Here is a 20,834-nt window from a genome sequence, read left to right as displayed (position 1 = left end):
GGGATCTCTTCTGTATCACAATGTAATTCTTTCTTGGATAACAGAAGCATGTCTGGAATCTGCGGGTCATATTCCAATGCTGAGTCCACAATGCCAGCCATCAGAAATATAATGGTACAAATACATTACATAGAAACATAGAAAATAGGTGCAGGAGTAGGCCATTTGGCCCTTCAAGCCTGCACCACCATTCAATATGATCATGGCTGATGATGCAAATTCAGTACCCCACTCTCGCTTTCTCTCCGTACCCCTTGATCCTTTTAGCAGAAAGGGCCATGTCCAACTACCTCTTGAATGTATCCAACGAACTGGCCCCAACAGCTTTCTGTGATAAAGAATTCCACAAATTCACAACTCTCTGAGAGAAGTTCTTCCTCACCTCAGCTCCTTCCTGAATTGCTGACCCCTTATTCTTAGACTGTAACCTTTAGTTCTGGACGTCCTTACCAGTGATACTGACTGGGTGTACATTTGGCATACTCCCTTTTGGGCAGCATGTTGTAGCAGTTCAAGAACTCTTGATAAAGGAAAACACTGAACATAATCATTTATGTGGGGCGGCACCGTAGCACAGTGGTTAGCATTGTTGCTTCAGGGGCCCAGGTTCGAATTCCGTCTTGGGTTACTGTCTGTACCGAGTCTACACATTCTCCCCGTGTCTGTGTGGGTTTCCTCTGGGTGCTCCGGTTTCCTCCCACAAGCCCCAAAAATAATAAATAAAATTGCTTATTGTCACAAGTAGGCTTCAATGAAGTTACTGTGAAAAGCCCCTCGTCGCCACATTCCGGCACCTGTTCCCGGAGGCCGGTATGGGAATTGAACCCGCGCTGCTGACCTTGTTCTGCATTACAAGCCAGCTGTTTAGCCCACTGCTAAACCAGCCCCTAAAAGATGTGATGTTAGATAATTTGGACATTCTGAATTCTCCCTCTGTGTACCCAAACGGGCACCGGAATGTGGTGACCAGGGGCTTTTCACAGTAACTTGATTTGTGGCAATAACAATTATTATTATTACTATAGCGGCAAGGGTGGGCTTCTTCCCACCCCCTAGGCCCTCCCACATCCGCCATGAAATTACAGCTGGGTCGGGAGGGATGGCATCCCGGAGGAAGAGAAGCGGTGGCATCCCAGAGGGAATCCTGTCCATGTATTTTACGTTCCTTGCCCCGCCTCTGAACCTGCTGGTGAAGCGTAAACCTACAAGATTCTAAGGGGTATTGATACCCTGTGGAACTGTGGAGCAGATGTTTCCTCTTGTGGGAGAATCTGGAACTAAGGGCCAGGGTTTAAAAATCAAGGGGTCACCCATTTATGACAGAAATGAGGAGAAGCTTTTCTATTTTGAGGGTTGAGTTTTTGGAACTCTCTTCCTGAATAGGTAGTGGAAGCAGAGTCTTGGAAAATGTAAGGCAGAACTAGATAGATTCTTGATAAGCAAGGGGGGTGAAAGGTTATTGAGGGTGGAAGGAAACATGAAGTAGAGGTTTCAATCAGATCAGCCGTGCTGAATAGCAGAGCAGGCTGGAAGGGCAAGTTACCAACTCCTGCTCCTAATTCGTACGTTCGTATGTATGTTTGTCTGATGGCGGTGTTAAAGAGTCTTTTATTTCGGATGGTTTTGAAGATGAGAATATGTATCAAAGGAGAGTTTAAGGGAGGCACCCCATATGTGAAACGCATTGGGTGGAATCTTCTAAGATCAGTGGTAGTGGGTCAGGGAGCAGGACCAGGAGGGGAATTTGAAAGGTTGCTGTCAGGTCAACAAGTTCCTGCCTCTGTTGGAGAGGAGTGAACAATAAAAGTGGCTACCCCCTTGGCAGAAGGGGTAAGAAATTAGTGGCAATTAACAGGCCATTTGGGGCCAGGTTTGAAATGCCTCTGGGATCTTATTGGCAGTGGGCAGAAAGTCCCCATGTTGCAGACAAAGCCTGGCAGATCCTGGGACTCCCCTCCACAGTGTTGGCCTGGCAATGTGGCCAGAAATAACTTTCATAATTTCAAACATCTCTCCTGTCCTTAATTGGATGGTGCTCCTGGAGGGAGCCAATTTATTGGCCACCTCCATTAACATCCAAGTGTTACCTGGGGAGTCGAGAGCTGTTTTTGGACCTGACCACATTAACTCTTCAAAGATGGTAAAATTCCACTCATTAAGTTCTCTTAATTCAACAAAGCCTTGATTGAGGAAGCAGACGGAACTGCTCACACCTGAACCACAGTGAACACCTTCACAACTGAGACACTGACCCAGGTCTTCTGGTCTCCTGATTGTTGACATTGCCCCCGCCCTTCAAGATGCAATTCAAGCCACTGTGGAAACTGACTCTGGAAATTGCCCAGGAAGTTTGAATTTCTGATGGGCAATTCTCCTGCTCTTCAGGACTCTTCACCACAGACAGTTCTGACTTACTGGCCTGGATAGTTTCCCAGGAAATGTTAAAGAGAATAAAACCCAGTATATTTCCTGGGTCACTATACAACTGACCCCCTCGACCCTGACCCCCTCCCCCCCCCCCCCCCCACCCCCCCACCGACTTACCTTCTGAAAACACTTAACTCCCCCTGACTTGACATGACTATCCCTCACCAACTGACTTCGCCCCCAAACCTGATCTAACTAGCCTGTACCATCCAACGATCCCCTGACTTCTCCTGTACCCGACCTGACCAGCCCTCGACCTGACAATCCCTCCTGATCTGGTTACCCCCAACTGACTGGCCCACTGTACCATCCGCCACCCTACCACCTGTCAACCTAGCCATTTAGCTCACCCATCCTACACACCCATCCAATCACCCTACCCATTCTCCCATTTATCCATTCATCAACATTCACATCGGAGATTTAAACTTGCCTTACGGCAGTTAGCCCAGATTCTCTTGCTTGCTCTGTGTGAGTAATCCTGCACTGTGGGAGTTCTGCGTCGTAGATCAGAAGGCAGAGCATTTTCAACATAAGGGGAGTGGGTAGTTTTCTGACTGATCAGCAGCAGATACACAGTGGTCCCAATTCTGATTGTAAGTTTTGGGCCAATATCTAACCGCATTAGTGCTATTGTTTTGTTTTGTTTTATCTATTCATTCACAGGCTGTGGGTATCATCTGCAAGGCCAACATTAAATGCCCATCCTGAAATGCCCTTGAGCTGCCGTCTTGATCTTCCTCCACTGTATATAGCCTGCAGCAGGAATACCTGTCCTTTCCAGAAAGAATTATGAATCCGAGTAATTCATTGGCGAACATGTGCTCAAAGCTCAGTGGACAAATGGTGTCATGTTGAGCCATAGAATGCAAACATGACTTGCATTCAATGCCTGGATAGTGCTGTATTTATTAGGGCTTCTGAGCCTGGGTGGTGAGGCATGCAGTAAAAATGGCCTTAGGTTCACTGGTTAACGGAGGAGGCAGAAACAAAATGCCACTCTTTCCACTTTTGACTTCTATATGGTGTTTCCTGCCAGAATGGATGCATGTAGACATTGCGGGTGAGAGGATATAGACATACCAAGACAGTTCACTACTGGAAATGGCCCCTTAGTTGCGGTTTTGCCGAGCTGCTGGCATCTGCACAAGAAACGTAGGAGGAATAAGAATTCTAAAATAAAAAAATCTTGTTTCCCACACTCTCAAACAAAAGAACTAGACGAATGTAATGATCTGGCATTTGGACACTTGCATTGTGCTGTGTTTTGTTTGTTTATTACTTTTATGGGAACTTCCAATTAAAATTATTTTCTTATTTACTTCACCGTAAACATCATTTTGGACCAATTATCATGTGTGAATTCACTGTCAGTGTTTAATTATTCATCTCTAATAGCCTTGTAATTATTCTTCTAATGAGTAAATGCTCTTGGTAGTAAATACAGGGAATGCTGTTTTTATACAAAACACCCTAATGAGTGCATTGTTTTCTGACCTTGTCAGAGTTTAAGAACTACTTCTTGGGATTCACCAGATGTTGCACGCAATGGCCAATGGGTAAGCCTTTCCCCCACTGTACTGAGATCAGATTTACAACATCCTGAATTGCAAGCTTCTTTCTTTAAACTCAGTGAATTCAAGGTTTCCGAAGAGTGAAATTTTTGTTACTTTTTAAAGTTGAGCTTGGTTTGATTGAATATAGCAATAAATTAGCAAAGGGTGGATGGGGGCAGGGGGAGTGCACAATTTAAAAATATAGCATTTACGTGCTGGCACAACCTAGTTTAGAATCATATGGTGCTTGAGAACTTCAATTCAATTTGTTCTTAGGCTTTGCAGTTGTTCTGGTCACTTCACTTAATCTCCACAATCAAAGTTTAGAAGCCTGTTATACAGATTTTGCATCTCTTTGCGTGATATCCTGTTCAGAAGAATAAAGATACCTAACTCCAGTTCCAGCGCGCGCCCCCCCCCCCCCCCCCACCCCCCACCAGGTGAGGTTCCTTAACGTTGTTGATCCAGACGAGATCCTTCAATTTGTCACCATCCGGCTGGGATAGCCCCAAATTGTTACAAACCCGGGTGGAGACGGATGAACTGTCTTTATTCAACCCGCCCTCTGCCCACAGCAACAAGGTTTATTCTAACAAGATTTCCTTTCCCACGGTCACCTTTTCCAGACCCAATTCTTATGTTTAAAAAGGAACCAATTTAACGAGGCTTTCTTGCGTTAGAGTGAGTTTATTAACTAATGAAAAGGCAAGGAGAAAAATGATAAAACAGATACATATACATTCACACAGATTATAAGTAAGATTTGAGTCCAATAGTAAGTAAATGTAAATAAAAAGGAATACGGAATAGTTCTTGACTGGTAAAAGGAGTAGGTGATGAAGCGTGCAACTATTACGATTTGAGATTCCAGTCAAGTTAACTGGTAGGCGGATAGTCAGATTCCAGTAGAGTTGATTTCAGCAGGGGAATAGTTGGTTGTTCGATTCCAGTGTTCCATTGTTTAGCAGAGAAACTCGCCAGATCTCTTTTCAACTGCGATCTTTTTGCTGACTGGGGATGATTTCCACAGTCCGAGAGAGAGAGAGAGAGAGATACCTGCAAAATGTCTATTTTGCCGGGGCACTGCTGGATGCTTCTGTTACTGCGTCGCACATCTTCAGTGTAAAAAATCTTCCTGCTGCCTATCCTCACTGAGCACACAGACAGACCCTGAGACAGCTGTTTTGTGTTGGCTTTTGACCCATTCCTTGTATATTCCACCTGGGGAAGGTGAATCCACAATTCTAGGCATGACTCACAGGATCTCTTGAGATGCGTTGGCCATTATGTCCTTTTGTTTTGATAAGCATCCAGCGACTGATTACCATCTCTTGTCTGGAAATGGCAGGGGGGGGGGGGGGGGGGAGTTCAATTTTCCCTTAGAGCCCTTTAGAGTCACCCTGAAGCCACCCAACCAGTGGCATCATGCTGCAACCATGGGGTTGTGTCCATTTTTAAAAAATAGAACGCAGGTGCTTTTATGTTCCAATATTTCATGTGTAGCTCCATGGTTTTATTCTTCATCATTGAGACACTCCTTCCCCAGTCATGTCAACAAGTTAACCAGAGTCTAATGATTAATACATGTGCTGTAAGTAATAATTATAGAGTATATTTGCTGTTTTCTAAAGTGCAGGAGCACAGATCAGTGTAACTGCACCACTTTATTGTTGTAAACATTTTCTTGCAGGCTTTGTAAACGTATCTAAAGTGCTTTTACTGATGACAACCAAAAGGCAGAATTTTTCCAGCCCTTGATGGATAGATTGGATAGACAGGGAGATCAGCAAAATGGCACAGCCAGGTGTCAGCTATGATACCCAATCTCTTCCTGCCATCCTGACATTTTGCCAGCGGGGGGGGGGGGGGGGGAGGGTGGGTGGCGAGGTGACAGACAGCCCAACCATCTGGAGCCCAATTACCCACTAATGTGGTGAATTAGGATGTCTTCTTGCCCCTGCTGGCCATCTTACCAGTGGTGGGAGATAAATCCAGACTAGCTCCCTGCAGGTTTCGGGCGTTCCTCCTCTTTGGCCCCAGATGGCCCCACTCCCCACCCGAGACCCGCTACCCCACAAGGTTCACAACAACAGCGCACTTTCCCTGATTGAACCCTCCCCCTTGCCAGGGCCTTCCTATCCCAGTGTCCCAAGATGGTGGTGGTGGCATAGTGGTATTGTTACTGGATTAGTAATCCAGGAACCCAGGGTAATGCTCTGGGGTCCTCGGTTTGAATCACATCATGGCAGATGGTGACATTTGAATTCAATAAAAAAAAATCTGGAATTAAGTCTAATGATAACCATGGAACCACTGCTGATTATTGCCCATCTGGTTCACTAATGTCCTTCACGGAAGGAAATCTGCCATCCTTACCCGGTCTGGTGTACATGTGACTTCAGACCCACACATCGATGTGGTTGACTCTGAACTGTTCCCCCACTGAAATGGCCTAACAAGCCACTCAATTCAAGGGCAATTAGGGATGGGCAACAAATGCGGGACCAGCCAGTGATGTCCACTTCCCAAGAACAAATGCATTAAAAAAATATATTACCTATCCTTTGAGGAAATATGCCCATATATGCGCCCTCAACCTCCAGGTGCAGCCTGAGCAATAGCCACTTCCATCAGTGGTCTTGTTGAGCAATGGGCCCCTTGATCGGACTGGCAGATCTTGGGGAGCAGGCTGCCATCCTTAAAAGGACACAGCCGCCAGGGGCTGGTTTAGCACACTGGGCTAAATAGCTGGCTTTTAAAGCAGGCCAGCAGCACAGTTCGATTCCCGTACCAGCCTCCCCGAACAGGCGCCGGAATGTGGCGACTAGGGGCTTTTCACAGTAACTTCATTTGAAGCCTACTTGTGACAATAAGTGATTTTCATTTCATTTTCATTTCAGTGACAGTCAAATCATTGGCAAAATGCGGCCCCAGGTTCCACCACCTTCCAACGTGGGGCCTCTCAAGAATTTGGCTTCTGCGGTGGGACCTCTGTCACCTCCACAGAATTCTTGGCATAGCTTCTTTCAAATATTATAATTAATGAAAATAAAGTATGGTGTAATTTATTTTCTCCATCTGCTTCGGAGGATTCTCAAGGTGCAGCAAATTGGAAAAAATGGCGCAGGGGGAAGGGTAGTCATCATCTGCCACACTGTCCACGGAGCAGTTGATGGACTTTATTAAGGGGGGAATTCCGTCAACAGCGAAATGCAATGTAGGGTGACTGGTCTAGTGCGATTGAGAGAGCAGTCGTCCCACTTCGTGGGACTTTGGATCGTGTGGAGAAGTCCTTGGAAGTTCAAGGTGCGACGATCCAAGAGATGGAAAAGGTGGTGTCGGACTATAGTGACCGGACCATTTCATTGGAGGCACAGATGGTGATGCTGGGGTAGGCCTGCGAGGTGCTGCTTGCGAGGGTGGACAACCAGGAGAATCAGTCCAGGCAGCACAACATGCGTATTGTGGGTTTGCCAAAGGGAGGAGGTGGAACGAGTGCCACGGGCTACATCTCGAGGATGGGGAAGTAGGGGAGGCGGTGGCGTAATGGCATTGTTACTTGACGAATAATCTAGAGACCCAGCGTAATGATCTAGTGACCCGGGTTCGAATCCCACCACGGCAGATGATGGAATTTAAACTCAATAAAATATCTGAAATTAAAAATCTAATGATGACCATGAAACCATTGTTGATTGTCACAAAAGCACATCTGGCTCACTAATGTCCTTCAGGGAAGGAAATCTGCCATCCTTTTCTGGTCTGGCCTATATTCGACTCCAGACCCACAGCAATGTGGCTGACTCTTAAATGCCCTCTGAAATGGCCTAGCAAGCCACCCAGTTGTATTCAACCGCGACAAAAACACAACAAAGGAATGAAACCGGACGGACCACCTGGCATCGGCCCAGGCACACGGCAAACCCAGCCCTGTTGGCCCTGCAAAGTCCTCCTTACAAACATCTGGGGGCTTGTGCCTAAGTTGGGAGAGCTGTCTCACACACTGGTTAAGCAACAGCCTGACATAGTCATATTCACAGAATCATATCAGACAATGTCCCAGACACCACTATCACCATTCCTGAGTATTTCCTGTCTCACTGGCAGGACACATCCAGTAGAGGCGGCACACAGTGGTATACAGTCCTACAACGTGTAACCCACCTCCTGACCCCCCCCCCCCCCCCCCCCCCCCCCCCCCCCACTCCCCCACACACAAAATAAAAGCTTGTCCACCATCTACAAGGCACAGGAGTGTAATAGAATACTTTCCACTTGCCTGGATGAGTGCAGCTCCAACAAAACTCAAGAAGCTCAACACCATCCTGGAGAAAGCAGCCCGCTTGATTGTTCCCCCTTCCACAAACATTCAAAAAATCTTCCACCACCGACAAACAGTGGCAGCCGTGTTTATCATCTGCAAGATGCACTGCAGTAAATCACCAAGGTTCCTTAGACAGCACCTTCCAAACTCTTGACCTCTACCATCTCGAAGGACAAGAGCAGCAGATACCAGGGAACCCCACCACCTGAAGGTTCCCCTCCAAGTCCCTCATCACTCTGACTTGGAAATATATCAATTGTTCCTTCACCGTCACCAGAGCAACATCCTGGAATTCCCTCCCTAATAGCACAGTGGGAGTACCTACACCTCAAGGACTGCAGCGGTTCAAAAAGGCCATCTTTTGTAGGGTACCGCCTTTTGAATCTTTCAATCTCTTCCAATTTTCCTTTCCAAGGAATTTTTCTGGAGTGTGGATAAATTAATTTCTGATTTTATTTGTTCAGGTAAGACACTGAGGATTAGTAGGGCCTTTTGGCAGAGGGGGAGGCGGGTGGAGAGGTGCTGGCGCTCCCAAACCTGTTGCATTATTATTGGGCAGCAAATGCTGAGAAGGTGAGATGATGGTGGGGAGAGAGGGGGCAGACTGGGTGCAGGCGGAGGAGGCCTCTTGCAGGGGGATGGGTTTGAGGGCCCTGGCGATTGCTCTGCTCCCGTTTTCTCTGAGGAGGTATATTAGCAGTCCTATTGTGGAGTCATCGATCAAAATTTGGAATAAGTTGAGGAGGCATTTAAAGCTAGGACACTATCAATATAGGCCCCAATATGTGGGAACTATAGGTTTGTACCTGGAGGGATGAATGTGATGTATGGGAGGTGGTGTGGTGAAGGGATAGAAATGGTAGGGGACCTGTTTGTGGAGGGTAGGTTTGCTGGGTTGGAGGAATTGAGGGAAAAGTCTGAGTTGCCAAGGGGAAGTGAGTTTAGATATATGCAGGTGTGGGTCTTTGCACGGAAGGTAGTTGTGGTAGTCACCGTTGTTGTATTGTATATACCGCATACGAGGGATATTACGGTAAGGCCCCTGTACTACAGGTATGGGGGTACATCCCTGCCTGCTGGCTCCGCCCAGTAGGCAGAGTATAAATGTGCGGGCTCTCCGAGCTGCAGCCATTTCGGCAGCAGCTGCGGGAGGCTCCACATCTCTGCGTAATAAAGCCTCGATTACACTCTACTCTCGTCTCGTCGTAATTGATAGTGCATCAATTTATTATGCAGAGATTTTACAACGATGGATCTCCACATCAAGCCTGATCGCCTGCAGCTGCACCCTCAAGCCGACAACGCCAAGTCGGCCTTTGCAGATTGGTTAGCTCGCTTTGAAGCCTACATCGGATCTGCGACTGAACCACCCTCAGAGGCACAGAAGCTCCAGATCCTGTATACGCGGCTGAGCTCCGATATCTTTCCCCTCATCCGGGACGCGCCGACCTATGCTGAGGCCATGGCGCTACTGAAGGAGAACTACACTCAGCAGACCAACAAAATCTACGCTAGGCACCTCCTGTCCATGCGGCATCAACTCCCCGGTGAGTCTGTGGAAGATTTCTGGTGTGCCCTGCACGTCCTGGTGAGAGACTGTGATTGCCACGCCATTTTGGCCGTTCAACATTCTGACCTGCTAGTTAGAGACGCGTTCGTTACAGGCATAGGGTCGGCCTACATCCGCCAGCGCCTCTTAGACGGGGCTACCCTCAACCTCACGGCGACCAAGAAACTAGCGATTTCGCTCACAGTCGCCTCACGCAATGTACAGGCGTATGCCCCCGAACGCATGGCCCACCCCTCCTGGGCATCATGGACCCTGCCAGCAAACACCCCATCGTGGATCCCATCAGCGACCGCCCCCAGCCAACCCCATGCCTGAGCCGCGTGGCAACCAACCGCGCGGGACCCAAGCGCTACTTCTGCGGACAGACAAAACACCCCGGCAGCGCTGCCCGGCGCGGAGCGTGCTCTGCAAGGCCTGCGGGAAGAAAGGACATTTTGCTGCTGTGTGCCAGGCCTGCTCGATCGCCGCTATTGTCCCTGCACCCCCGACGTGCGACCCATGGGCGCCGCCATTTTCCTCGCCTCAGACCACGTGAGGCCTGTGGGCACCGCCATCCTGCTCGCATCACAACACGTGCGGCCCGTGGGCGCCGCCATCTTCCCCGCCTCAGGACCCCTGCTTGTCGGCCACCTCATCGGGTTGCTCATCGCCTGCAACCACCCCCGACCAGCCGCGTCTCGCCTCCATCACGATCGACCAGTCCCGACTGCACAACCTCACGACCGCGTCGACGACAGTGAAGGTCGACGGACACAAGATATCCTGCCTTCTGGACTCTGGGAGCACGAAGAGCTTCATCCACCCCGATACGGTAAGGTGCTACTCCCTCGCGGTACACCCCATTAACCAAAAAATCTCCCTGGCCTCCGGATCCCACTCGGTGGTGATCCGGGTGTACTGCACCGTCACCATCACCATCCAGGGTGTAGAGTTCAGTGGCTTCCGGCTCTACGTCCTCCCCGACCTCTGCGCTGCCTTGCTACTCGGCCTGGACTTCCCGTGCAACCTCCAGAGCCTAACCCTGAAATTTGGCGGGCCGCTACCACCCCTTACTGTCTGCGGTCTCATGACCCTTAAGGGTGACCCGCCTTCTCTGTTTGCAAACCTCACCCCGGATTGCAAACCCGTCGCCACCAGGAGCAGACGGTACAGTGCCTAGGACAGGACCGTCATCAGGTCTGAGGTCCAGCGGCTGCTGCGGGAAGGTATTATCGAGGCCAGCAACAGCCCCTGGGGAGCCCAAGTGGTAATTGTGAAAACTGGGGAGAAAAACAGGATGGTCGTTGACTACAATCAGACCATCAATCGGTACACGCAGCTCCACGCTTACCCCCTCCCACGCATATCTGATATGGTCAATACTGGGTCTTCTCGATAGTGGACGTAAAATCTGCCTACCACCAGCTCCCCATTTGCAAGGCGGAACGCCCGTACACCAAGTTTGAAGCGGACGGCCGCCTTTACCACTTCCTTCGGGTTCCCTTTGGCGTTAGTAACGGGGTCTCGGTCTTCCAACGGGAGATGAACCGAATGGTTGACCGGTACGGACTGCGGGCCACCTTCCCGTACCTGGATAACGTCAACATCTGCGGCCACCACCAGCAGGACCATGACGCTAACCTTTCCAAATTTCTCCACACCGCTAAACTCCTCAACCTAACCTACAACAAGGAGAAGTGCGTGTTCAGCATGGACCGATTAGCCATCCTCGGCTATGTGGGCCAGAACGGAGTGCTAGGGCCCGACCCCAATCGCATGCGCCCCTTCATGGAACTCCCCCTTCCCCACTGCCCCAAGGCCCTCAAACAATGCCTAGGCTTCTTCTCGTACTACGCCCAGTGGGTCCCTAACTATGCGGACAAGGCCCACCCACTCATTCACTCCACCGTTTTCCCCCTGATGGCCGAGTCTCACCAGGCCTTCAACCATATCAAGGCCAACATCGCCAAGGCCGCGATGCACGCGGTCGACGAGACACTCCCCTTCCAAGTCGCGAGCGATACATCAGACGTCGCTCAAGCCGCCACCCTCAACCAGGCAGGCACGCCCGTGGCATTCTTTTCCCACCTCCTCCATGCCTTCGAAATTCGTCACTCCTCCGTCGAAAAGGAGGCCCAAGCTATCATTGAAGCTGTGCGGCCTTGGAGGCATTACCTGGCCGGCAGGAGATTCACTCTCCTCACTGACCAACGGTCGGTTGCCTTCATGTTCAACAACACAGAGCAGGGTAAGATCAAAAATGATAAGATCTTGAGGTGGAGGATCGAGCTCTCCACCTACAATTATGAGATTTTGTATCGCCCCGGTAACCTCAACGAGCCCCCCGATGCCCTATCCCGAGGTACTTGTGCCAGCGCACAAGTGGACCGACTCCAGACCCTGCACGACGATCTCTGTCACCCAGGGGTCACCCGCTTTTATCACTTCATTAAGGCCCGCAATCTGTCCTACTCCATTGAGGAAGTCAGGGCGATCACCAGAGACTGCCATGTCTGCGCGGAATGTAAACCGCACTTCTACTGGCCAGACCGAGTGCACCTGGTGAAGGCCTCCCGCCCCTTTGAACGCCTCAGCGTGGACTTCAAAGTGCCCCCCCCTTCCACCGACTGAAACACGTACTTTCTTAATGTGGTCGACGAATATTCCAGATTCTCGTTCGCCATCCCATGCCCGGATTTGACGTCTGCCACCGTCATCAAAGCCCTCAACACCATCTTCGCTCTGTTCGATTTCCCCACCTTCGTCCACAGCGACCGGGGATCCTCATTTATGAGCGATGAGCTGCGCCAGTGCCTGCTTAACAGGGGCATTGCCTCGAGCAGGACGACCAGCTACAACCCCCGGGGAAACGTCAGGTGGAGCAGGAGAATGGGACGGTCTGGAAGGCCATCCAGCTGGCCCTACGGTCCAGAAATCTCCTGGCCTCCCACTGGCAGGATGTCCTCCCCGACGCCCTTCACTCCATTCGCTCACTCCTTTGCACTGCGACTAACAAAACTCCCTATGAACGTCTCTTTGCCTTCTCCAGGGAGTCCACCTCCGGGGTTTCGCTCCCAACGTGGTTGGCAGCTCCAGGACCCGTTCTCCGCAAGCACTTGCGGCTACACAAGGTGGACCCGTTGGTTGAGAGGATACAGCTATTTCACGCGAACCTGCAGTACGCCTACGTAGCATACCCCGACGGCCGCCAAGACACAGTCTCCCTCAGGGACCTGGTACCAGCTGGGTCCCCACACCCGCCCCCCCTCTGCCCTGGCTCCACCCTCCCTCCCCCCCAGCGCACCCCACCACAGCCCCCACTCCAGGACAATCCGTCCTCCCTTGGTCCCACCCGGGGATGAAGATGAGGTCGACACACTCCCGGAGTCACCGACGACCGAACCAACGGCGAAATTGCCACCAGAACTGCGGCGCTCGCAACGACGGATCAAGGTGCCTGATCGTCTGAATTTGTAAACTTTTCCTTGAAATGTTAAACACCTGAATGTAAATAGTTTTCCACCACCCCGGCTGGACTCTTTTTTAACAGGGGGTGAATGTGGTAGTCACCACTGTTATATTGTATATACCGCATATGAGGGGTATTACGGTAAGGCCCCTGTACTACAGGTACGGGGGTAGATCCCTGCCTGCTGGCTCCGCCCAGTAGACAGAGCATAAATGTGTGGACACTCCGAGCTGCAGCCATTTCGGCAGCAGCTGTGGGAGGCTACACATCTCTGCGTAATAAAGCCTCAATTACACTCTACTCTCATCTCGTCGTAATTGATAGTGCATCAGTAGTAGCCCTTGTTTCCTCAGCTACCGAGTATATGTTGTTAGAAAAGCTGTTGGCTCCGGATGTGTGAGGGGAAGGGAAGATCGGAGATATCTGGGTGGTTGGGGGGAAGGGTTTAAGTGGAAGTGGGAGGAAGTGCTGGGGATCGATCTGGGGTGGGGGGCCAGGAGTGAAATAATGCAATGGGTAAACTCGACCTCCTCTTGTGTGAGGATGGGCCTTATACGCAGGGTTCATATGACACGGAACCGGATGAATGGGTTTTTCCTGAGAGTGGAAGATGAGTGTGAGAGGTGTGGGAGGGGGCCAGTTAACCATGGTCTGGGGGTGTGCAAAGCCGGAGGTAGTGTTCGAGACTTTGTCGGGATAGTGGGGGTTAAGATGATGCAGTGCCTTTTAGTGGTGACTTTTGGGGTTTCGGACTTGCTGGTGCTGCTGAAGGGGAAGGGGGCCGATGTTGTGGCCTTCACCTCTCTGATTACCTGGCGACGGATTTTACTGAGCTGGAGGTTGGCACCTCCACTGTGGTTGGGGGATCTGTATGAATTTTTAAGGCTGGAAGAGGGAGTAAGTTTGCCCTTAGAGGGTTGAAAGAGGGATTTTATGTGCGGTGGAGGCCACCTCTGCTCGTGTTTGAGGAATTATTTGTCACCGGGGGGAGGGGGAGGTTCCAGAGGAGGGTGGGGGGGGGGGGGGGGTTAGGGATGAAAAGGGGGGGAAATTGACAAACTGTGTGCAACATGTTTATTTTGAGGCGTTATTTGCTGTTTGTATTTGACTGTGTTTGGAATAAAATATATTTTAAAAAAGAAATTGTGCAAAAATGAAGCTCCATTTGCGATGGAATTTTACATGAGATTCTAGGGTTTTACTGTTTAATTAAGCTTCCGGTTTCATTGGTATGTTTCACCTGAATTCATTTTGTTGACACCTTTGCGACAATAACTTAAAAAAATAATTGTTTCCTTTTTCTTAACCGTATGAGATAGTTGAATAGGCTTTGCTAACTGTTATAACCTGCCTGCTTACCACTGGCTGGGGACTAATGGCAATCCCACAATCCTTAGGGAGTATGAGCTTTCCCAATGAGGGGGTGCTGGATTCTTCGTGGCCCTCACACTAACCCACTGGAATACATTGGGATGCAATCAAAGCATTTGATAGCTGTGAGCAGAACAGGAAGTGATTTGCAAAACAACCTTTTTAACATAAGCTTTCATGAGGCACTTAGTTAGCAAGTTACTGTTAAAAAGTACGATGGGATTGGTTTTGAAACACCACAAATAAAATTCCTAGCTGAAGGCATGCCAAGGATATTGATTGAAACCAGAGTCTGCACTCTGTAAGCCATTAATTGTCATTAATCATAAAGAACTGGTTGTGCTGCCTGCAGTCAGCATTGACTTTACTTATTCATTTATGGGTTGTGGGCATTGTTGTCTGGGCCTGCATTTATTGCCCATCCCTAAATTAAGAGTCAAACACATTGCTGTGGATCTGGAGTGACATGGAGGCCAGACCAGGTAAGGATGGCTAAAGGACATTAGTGAACCAGATTTGCCTTTATGGCAATCAACAATGGTTTCATGGTCAACATTAGACTTTTAAAAAATGTTTCAATTGAAATGTTTCATTTTATACAGTTTACAATAGACAAAGGTTAGTGGATCGGGTTCACTTTACAAAACGTCTCCATTAGCATCGGCTCCCCCAACTCCCCCTCCTTGGCTCCTCCGCCTCCTCTTTTTGTAGTCATAAGGCCATAAGACATAGAAGCAGAATTAGACCATTCGGCCCATCGAGTCTGCTCCGCCATTCAATCATGGCTGATATGTTTCTCATCCTCATTCTCCTGCCTTCTCCCTAAAACCCCTGAACCCCTTATTAATCAAGAACCTATCTATCTCTGTCTTAAAGAAACTGAGTTATTTGACCTCCACAGCCTTCTGCAGCAAAGAGTTCCACAGATTCACCACCCTCTGGCTGAAGAAATTACTCCTCATCTCAGTTTTAAAGGATCATCCCTTCAATCTGAGGCTGTGGCAATGGATTCTAGTTTTTCCTACTGGTGGAAACATCCTCTCCATGTTCACTCTATCCAGGCCTCTCTGTATCCTGTAAGATCCCCCTGCATCCTTCTAAACTTTATGGAGTACAGACCCAGTGTCCTCAACTGCTCCTCATATGACAAGCTCTTCATTCCAGAAATCATTCTTGTGAACCTCCCCTTGACTCTTTTCAAGGTCAGAACATCCTTCCTTAGATACGGGGTCCAAAACTGCTCACAATACGTCAAATGGGTTCTGACCAGAGCTTTATAAAGCCTCAGAAGTACATCCCTGGTCTTGTATTCTAGCCCTCTCGACATGAATGCTAAGATCGCATTTGCCTTCCTAACTGCCGACTGAACCTGCATGTTAAACTTAAGAGAATCTTGAACTAGGCCTCCTAAGTCTCTTAATGCTTTAGCTTTCCTCAGCCTTTTCCCATTTAGAAAATAATCTATGCCTCCATTTTTCCTACCAAAGTACATAACTCACACTTTTCCACATTATATTCCATCTGCCAATTCTTTGCCCACTCTCCTAGCCTGTCAAAGTCCTCATTTTAGGATACTTTATTGGATCACATATTTTACAGTAGGTGATTGTCATCTATTTATATGTGTGCAGCATTTTTCCTTCCCCTTTCCCTCCCCCTCTGCTGATTGGCCCTGCCCTCTCTCCTTCCCCCCCCTTTTCCCTCTCCTCTCCCACCCTTTCCTGTTTTAGGTGTTTCTTTAGGGTCTTCTTCTTTGCGGCCTTGATCTGGGCCCCTTACTGTCGCTTCTGGCTGTTCTCAAACCTCCCCCTCCTCTCTACCTGGCCTTCCCCCCATCCCCCCCCCCACCCCCACCCCCCTCTCTGCCTTGTTGGCTCCTGTGTGGAGCTCCTTGTTGGCTCCCTCTCCCTTCGCTCTATTGGCTGGTGGCTTCAACAGGTCCCAGAACAAGTTGGTGAATGGCCTCCTTGTCTTGTGGAAGCCCTCCTCTGACCCCCCCCCCCCCCCCCCCCCCCCCACCCCCCGGATGGCGCATTTGATTTTCTCCAGGTGGAGAAATTCCGACAGGTCTGCCAGCCAGTTTGCAGCTTTGAGTGGTGTTAATTCCAGATTTTTGTTGGGTTCAAACTTCACCATATGCTGTGGTGCGATTTGAACCCAGGTCCCCAGCATATTACCCTGAGTCTTTGGATCACTAGTCCAGTGACAATACGCCTGCACCACCTCCCCTAAACTGATCTGGAACCAGTTCTAGGTCTCTGCCACCTGCTGTAAGGATATTTACTGCCAATTTCAATCATCGGCTTGGCATTGCCTATGATGGTCAAATTCCTCACCTCTCTCCACATTTCTGCCCCTGCTGAATTGCATTCCCACAAATAATCATCTGCAGCACCTTCGCAATGTGTGTCGATCATAAAAGGTAACTAATGTGCGGATCAACATTCACCTCAACCATTCTGCAGAATATCAAAAGCTTTCAAAAATGGCTCTACAATGTCACCGCACTGATGTATTTCTCAAAGTAGAGGAATTAGTTCAGGTGCACACCTTTGTATCATTATGTGATCATGCATCATATAGTTGAGTTATGTTACAGTGATTTTATGCGTGAATCCTTTTTCAAATACGCGTGTGCCAAGGGTGCCAGTTGGAAGTTACATGTTAAATAGGTGTTCCACTGGTGTATTGGTAAGCAGGATAAGCAATGAAAAAGCTGTAAAGTGGTTTCAGTGCCAGACATGGGCCACCAGTAAATTTCATGGCATGTTAGAAATTCAGAACAAACTCATCATTGATGGAGATTCTACGTGCAAATACATTCCTCTTGTGCTCCTCACCTAGTGCCACCCTCGCTAGTTGCACACGAGGATCCATTGCTGTGAGGGCATCAGCACTGGCAGAGGGTAGTGGCTGAATGATGTAACAGTGCTGGGTTTATTGAGCCTGTCTCCTCCGAGGCCCTTGGTCATGCTGCAGCAGCACTGGCATACTAGCCCCCCCCCCCCCCCCCCCCCCGCAACACACACACACAAATGACCCTGTGGGAGACACAAGAAGGAGATCATGAGAATTCACCAGTGACAGTAAATGCCTCTGCAGAGCTGCACTTTGTCAACGCAGCGGAGGCTGTCAGATGGGGAGGAATGGACTTCATCGATATATTCCAATACCTTTCTCCCTTTCCTTCAGGTATTCCCATCTCTCATCACCCACTTGGTCAGGCACTCTTGAGAATTCCATTGTCGCCTCCTCTATAGCAGTAAGGATGGTGAGTTGGGGCACTCCTGTGTACTCCCTCTGCTTTGTATTCTGCACCCGTTTCAGCTCCAAGAACGATAGAGGGATAAGGCAACGCTGGCCACTCTGACCAATGCCTTTGTCTCATTTACATAAGCTGCACCTTTGAAGTTTCTGACAAAGTCCGAGAATACACATTGTAAAATATACAAAGCTTGTGATATTCTATCCTTTAATTTTAACAGATGGAAGATCACTGGGTGGAAGGAGGTACACTTTCCTGGCATTTACACACAAAATAAAATCTCTTTAAATTGCCAATAAATTGGGTTCTCTGCTCTCGACATGAGTACCTGGACTGTGAATCCAGCAGTAAACATTTAAAACATTAAACAAGTATTAAACAATTATCCACTTCCTGGCAGATTTTTTTCTCATTAGAATATATTATTAGTTAGATCTAAGGTATTTTTTGTTTTATGTAATTTAGTTGCTTTTTGTTGCATGCTGACAGCGTGCACAGTTGAATACCATGGAGACAAGTATTGTACTTGCAGACGGATTTTTTAACATTGACTTGGGTGTGTTTCTTAAGCACATTTTGTTTCTGGTATTGGCAACGTAGGGAACTTAGTGTCAGTCATGCGACATGCCACAGAAAGCCTGGCACCCTTTAATACCTCAGGAACTCCTTGTCCAAAATAGTTTAATGATGAAGAGGTGAAACTTGCCACAAAATTCAAACAACCACTCACTTTCAGAAAGAACCCATTCCTGAATCAGCTGGTAAACATTTCAACTATCCGGATCAGTGCAAATTTCACTGGAATTGTATCCTATTTCTATTTCCTTCTTCTCGAGCAATTCCTGGCAGCACTTTCGAAAGAAAGCCTCAACTCTGTGGAATTATTTCCACCTCTTGTAGTCTGGGTTCTATACTGGGTTTGCAGCGACTTTCCAATGTTATTTTCCTGAGGCAGGAAATTATTTGGCAGATGCTGTTCTGCTTTCCCGTTCTCTCCCACTACTTGCAGAATTTCCTGCTAGATTTAACGTTGGATACACAATTGGAAAATCGGGACAAAAGTGCACTGTTATGAGCAGTGTAATGTGACAGGATGGAAATTGTAGGTTTACGCTTTTCATTGTGTTTCCTGTTGCTTGTGTTCTAGCCATAGTTGGTGCGGGAAGTGTTGGGATATTTGTCAGGGGACCTTTTACAATTTTTCAGGGCAGCTCAATCGGCACAGTTAATTTGGGGTCAAAGGAATTTTGGGGTTATAAAGACTGCTGTGGGATGAAGTAACTGGACAGGGATTACATTTCCTATATTTGCAAGGGAAGAGCAACCAGAGTTAAAGATGGCGAGAGAGTGAGCTTTGGGAATAGAGGCTCAGTTCCTTCAGAAATAGGCATGATGTGGAGATGCCGGCGTTGGACTGGGGTGAGCACAGTACGAAGTCTTACAACAACAGGTTAAAGTCCAACAGGTTTGTTTCGATGTCACTAGCTTTCGGAGCGCTGCTCCTTCCTCAGGTGAATGAAGAGGTCTGTTCCAGAAACACATATATAGACAAATTCAAAGATGCCAAACAATGCTTGGAATGTGAGCATTAGCAGGTGATTAAATCTTTACAGATCCAGAGATGGGGTAACCCCAGGTTAAAGAGGTGTGAATTGTACCAAGCCAGGACAGTTGGTAGGATTTCGCAGGCCAGATGGTGGGGGATGAATGTAATGCGACATGAATCCCAGGTCCCGGTTGAGGCCGCACTCATGTGTGCGGAACTTGGCTATAAGTTTCTGCTCGGCGATTCTGCGTTGTCGCGCGTCCTGAAGGCCGCCTTGGAGAACGCTTACCCGGAGATCAGAGGCTGAATGCCCTTGACTGCTGAAGTGTTCCCCGACTGGAAGGGAACATTCCTGCCTGGTGATTGTTGCGCGATGTCCGTTCATTCGTTGTCGCAGCGTCTGCATGGTCTCGCCAATGTACCACGCTTCGGGACATCCTTTCCTGCAGCGTATGAGGTAGACAACGTTGGCCGAGTCGCACGAGTATGTACCGCGTACCTGGTGGGTGGTGTTCTCACGTGTAATAGTGGTATCCATGTCGATGATCTGGCACGTCTTGCAGAGATTGCCATGACAGGGTTGTGTGGTGTCGTTGTCACTGTTCTGAAGACTGGGTAGTTTGCTGCAAACAATGGTTCGTTTGAGGTTGCGCGGTTGTTTGAAGGCAAGTAGTGGCAAGACAAGGCAACCTCAAATGAACCATTGTTTGCAGCAAACTACCCAGTCTTCAGAACAGTGACAACGACACCACACAACCCTGTCATGGCAATCTCTGCAAGACGTGCCAGATCATCGACATGGATACCACTATTACACGTGAGAACACCACCCACCAGGTTCGCGGTACATACTCGTGCGACTCGGCCAACGTTGTCTACCTCATACGCTGCAGGAAAGGATGTCCCGAAGCGTGGTACATTGGCGAGACCATGCAGACGCTGCGACAACGAATGAACGGACATCGCGCAACAATCACCAGGCAGGAATGTTCCCTTCCAGTCGGGGAACACTTCAGCAGTCAAGGGCATTCAGCCTCTGATCTCCGGGTAAGCGTTCTCCAAGGCGGCCTTCAGGACCCGCGACAACGCAGAATCGCCGAGCAGAAACTTATAGCCAAGTTCCGCACACATGAGTGCGGCCTCAACCGGGACCTGGGATTCATGTCGCATTACATTCATCCCCCACCATCTGGCCTGCGAAATCCTACCAACTGTCCTGGCTTGGTACAATTCACACCTCTTTAACCTGGGGTTACCCCATCTCTGGATCTGTAAAGATTTAATCACCTGCTAATGCTCGCATTCCAAGCATTGTTTGGCATCTTTG

Source organism: Scyliorhinus torazame, chromosome 16, assembly GCF_047496885.1.
Source record: "Scyliorhinus torazame isolate Kashiwa2021f chromosome 16, sScyTor2.1, whole genome shotgun sequence".
Lineage (NCBI taxonomy): Eukaryota > Metazoa > Chordata > Chondrichthyes > Carcharhiniformes > Scyliorhinidae > Scyliorhinus > Scyliorhinus torazame.
This window is presented reverse-complemented; position numbering follows the sequence as displayed.